The sequence below is a fragment of the Lytechinus pictus genome, unplaced genomic scaffold (assembly GCF_037042905.1).
Source record: "Lytechinus pictus isolate F3 Inbred unplaced genomic scaffold, Lp3.0 scaffold_26, whole genome shotgun sequence".
Taxonomy (NCBI): Eukaryota; Metazoa; Echinodermata; class Echinoidea; order Temnopleuroida; family Toxopneustidae; genus Lytechinus; species Lytechinus pictus.
This window is the reverse complement of record NW_026974146.1, coordinates 1-4,528: the sequence shown is the minus strand read 5'-3', so window position 1 is coordinate 4,528 and position 4,528 is coordinate 1.

Genomic DNA, 4,528 nt, shown 5'->3' with positions numbered 1-4,528 from the left:
CTACATTTAACATGAAAATCGTTAAGAGAATTAAATATTTTGACATGACAATTGTTTCGATGATTACAAAGTTACATACAAGAATAAGATAAAAAGCAATATAAACAAAAGCCCCCGGAAAAAGGAATACGTATCATAAATAGTGGAATATGTTTGGAGAGAGAAAGAGAAATTGAAACTTTATTTATCACAATCTTCATAAAAAAAATATTAATCAATAAATATGAATATTTCAATAAAATGCATTATAACACAAAGGGTAATAAATAACCAACGAAAAATTATAAAGAGGAGGGAAAGAAGATAATACATGAAAGAACCAACGGGGGACAATGATTATATAGATTGATTCTCGAAGTACATGTCGAATACATAAAACGGCTCGTGTGTAGATAAACTACAGGCGACATCCGAACCACTATGCTACTTTAATCCTAGCTGGTAGAGATCGGGCTTTCAGGCGGCCAGGCCCCAGTCAGACCAGGTCTAGGTGCCACTCCTTTTCCGTAATTTAACAAATTTCCTTCTAATGTTTTTTTTTTTTAATTATATTGAATGTGTCAATGATATCATACACTTTAATTTCGGATATTACCGTGAGTGTGTTGTCCAGGATAACTTTCTCATTTCACCGATTCCTCAAAAAATTATTGCGCCTTGTTGAAAAGTTACTATACTAGTGATTATTGTCAATTTAATGTATTGCATTCGTAATTTGTATATGACCAAAGTCTTCTTTTATGCATGTATTGTTATTTAATGTCAACAGCACCCTGCTGATAAACAGCAAATCTGAGCTTGGGATCCAATATAATAATATTTTAATAAATAATGTAAAGTAAAAATCGCTACATGGCAGAAAACCAAGCTGGCAAAACGGAATCAAAGGCTTACAGGCGACAAGAGACCGTGTGCCATCATCGCCGAGAAATTTTATTTTACTTGGGCGGCTCGTGCGATTCAACGGTCGCTCAGTCGGCTGGGGTCGTCGGGCTGGGAAGCTAAGGTTCCGCTAATCCGCCCCACCTGGCCTCTTAGAAAAACGATTTTGGCCACTTGCTGCAGTCAGCCCGGCAACTCGCTGGAAATTGTATGGCCAGTATGCAATAAAGTCTCAAGTGAACGGCCGAAAAACATTTTCTCCCTGGGTGGCGCAGCGGCAGCCGGGTGGGGCTCCACAGGAGATTCCAACCGGCAGATCTCAACATAGCGGGCCAACAGCGCCCCGCATGTCGAGCCGACACTCCCGCTCACCCACCCAGGAATTTGCAGGAGATTCTGACATGCCGATCTCAATGCAGCAGGCCAACAGTGACCCGTATCCCGAGCCGATACTCCCATTCATCCACCCATGAGTTGGCAAGAGATTCTGACCTGATAATCGCCAACGGCCGTGTCGAAACTTGTGCCTTCCTGCCAAAAATTTGGCAGGAGATTCTTACCGGCAGATCGCTGGCGGCAAGGCAGAAAGCTTCCTGTCTTTCTTTTGTCTTGGGTTTTCGTCTTTCGTTTTTTGTCTTTTATCTTTTTGTACTTTTGTCTATTTGTCCTTTTGTCTTTTTGTCCTTTTGTCTTTCTGACCGTTACCTTCCTGAGAAGAAATTAGCATGAGATTCTGACCAGCAGATCGCCGGCAGAAAACACCCCGTCTTTATTTTGTATTTTGTCTTTTTGTCTTTTTGTCCATTTGTCTTTCCGACCTGCAAGTGCCCGGCCTCGACCTTCGGGTAGCTGTCGGACTGGAGGTTGGCTGGCTGTCACTCGCTCGCTCAAAAGCCGCTGCCCACCTCTGAGTTCGAGTGCGGGTGCCTGCCTTCGACATATGGGGCCCTTGTCGTCTGCTGTTGGGCAGGCTGTCGCTCAGGAGCCCCTCCCTACCTCTGAGTTCGAGTGTGGGTGCCTGGTCTCGAGGTCCGGGTGCCTGGCCGACTGGTGTTGGGCAGGGTGCCGCTCAAGAGCCGCTGGAAACGTCGGAGAGGTAGAGCAAGTGGCTGGCCTCGACCCACGGGGGCCTGGCCGACTGGTGTTGGGCTGTGTCTCCCTAAAAGCCCCTGCCCACCTCCGAGAGGATGAGCGAGTGGCTGGCCTCGAGATACGGGGCCCTGGCCGTCTGCTGTTGGGCTGTGTCTCCCTCAAAAGCGCCTGCCCACCTCGAAGAGGATGAGCGACCCAAGGGGCCCTGGCTGTCTGCTATTGGGCTGTCTGCCGCTCAGGAGCCGCTGCCCACCCCTGAGTTTGAGTGCGGGTGCCTGCCTTCGACATACGGGGCCCTGGCCGTCTGCTGTTGGGCTGTGTCTCCCTCAAAAGCCCCTGCCTTCCTAGGAGGTCAAGTCCGGCACCTTGGCATCGACCTGCCCTGCCCAGTCGGCCAGGGAGGTGGCTGGTCGCCCGCTCGAGAGCCCCGGCCGTCCTGGGAGGGCAAGTCCGGCACCCTAGTATCTAACTGCCCTGCCCGTCGGCCAATGAGGTGGCTGGCCCCGCTGTTGGAAGCCCTGGCCATGCTCGGAGGGCATGACTGGCATCCTGGTCGCCACCTACGGGAGCTGGCCGGCCTGGACATCCATGCTGTCCAAGTAAAGTGCACTCGGCAGTCTGACAGGCAGAGTCGAGCCCTCCTCCGCCAGCCCACCGGCCTGGCACCCCCTTCGATTCCCGCCAACCTGCACGGGCTCCTTGTCGAGTGAGTCAGCCAGCCTCCTCTCCTTCCTTCCTCATCTTTGCCGTCAACCTTCCAGTCTTACACTCGCTCCACCTCTTCAAAAAAATATCTTTGCCTGGCACAAGACAGCTCCATGACAGCACCGGCAGTCCACTACCCATCGTCCGAAGGGTGTGCCTGGCCGGCCGAGCCGGGGGAGCGGGTCGTCGCGTCCAACGCCAGCCACCGTGTGCCGAGAATTCGTCCGTTCAGAGATAGCGGACAAATCCCTCGGATCGAAGGATTAGTTTCAGCAGATCGCAGCAAAGATGCTGCTCTACTGTGCACGACACCTCGATCCGTGCACGACACTTCGATCCATACCCAAGTCGTCTGCAAGTAATTTTGCTCCCCTTTGATCGAGGCCTGAAAGCGGGAGACATCCGAACAGCATGCCGGCAGCCCCCCGTACTTCGAGGTTAGGCACCCGCTCTTCCTCTCCGACGTGGGCAGTGGCTCTTGAGCGACAGCCAGCTCCCCTCCAGTCCGCTAGCACCCCGTACGTCGAAGCCAGGCACCCGCTCCTCCTCTCCGACGTCGGCAGCGGCTCCTGAGCGACAGCCAGCTCACCTCCAGTCCACTAGCCCCCCGTACGTCGAAGCCAGTCACTCGAACTACTTCTCCGACGTCGGCAGGGGCTCCTGAGCGACAGCCAGCTCACCTCCAGTCCACTAGCCCCCCGTACGTCGAAGCCAGGCACCCGCTCTTCAACTCCGACGTTGGCAGCGGCTCTTGAGCGGGACGCAGCCCTCATCCAGTCGGCCAGGGCCCCGTATGTCGAGGCAAGGCACCCGCTCTTCCACTCCGACGTCGGCAGCGGCTCTTGAGTGGGACACAGCTCACCTCCAGTCCGATAGGCCCCCGTACGTCGAGGTTGGGCACCCGCTCTTCCTGTCCGAGGTGGGCAGGGGCTCCTGGGCGACAGCCAGCTCACCTCCAGTCCGCTAGCCCGCCGTACGTCGAAGCCAGTCACTCGAACTACTTCTCCGACGTCGGCAGGGGCTTTTGAGGGAGACACAGCCCAACAGCAGACGGCCAGGGCCCCGTAGGTCGAAGGCAGGCACCCGCACTCGAACTCAGAGGTGGGCAGGGGCTTTTGAGGGAGACACAGCCCAACAGCAGAGGGCCAGGGCCCCGTAGGTCGAAGGCAGGCACCCGCACTCGAACTCAGAGGTGGGCAGGGGCTTTTGAGGGAGACACAGCCCAACAGCAGAGGGCCAGGGCCCCGTAGGTCGAAGGCAGGCACCCGCACTCTTCACTTCAGAGGTGGGCAGGGGCTTTTGAGGGAGACACAGCCCAACAGCAGACGGCCAGGGCCCCGTATGTCGAGGCCAGCCACTCGCTCATCCCCTCCGAGGTGGGCAGGGGCTTTTGAGAAAGACACAGCAAGACAGCAGACGGCCAGGGCCGCGTATGTCGAAGGGCAGGCACTCGCTCTTCACTTCAGATGCCGGCAGGGGCTCTCGAGCGACAGCCAGCCAAACACCGGAGGGCCAGGCCCCCGTATGTCGAGGCCAGCCACTCGCTCATCCTCTCCGAGGTGGGCAGGGGCTTTTGAGGAAGACACTGCCCAACAGTAGAGGGCCAGGGCCCCGTATGTCGAGGCCAGCCACTCGCTCTACCTCTCCGAGGTGGGCAGGGGCTCCTGAGCGGCAGCCTGCCCACCTCCAGTCCGACAGCCAGCCGTAGGTAGAGGCCAGGCACCCGCTCTACCTCCTCGACCTTTTCGGGGGCATTTGAGCGACAGCCAGCCCAACACCAGTCGGCCAGGTCGCCGTGGGTCGAGGCCAGCCACTCGGTCATCCTCTCCGAGGTGGTCAGGGGCTCCTG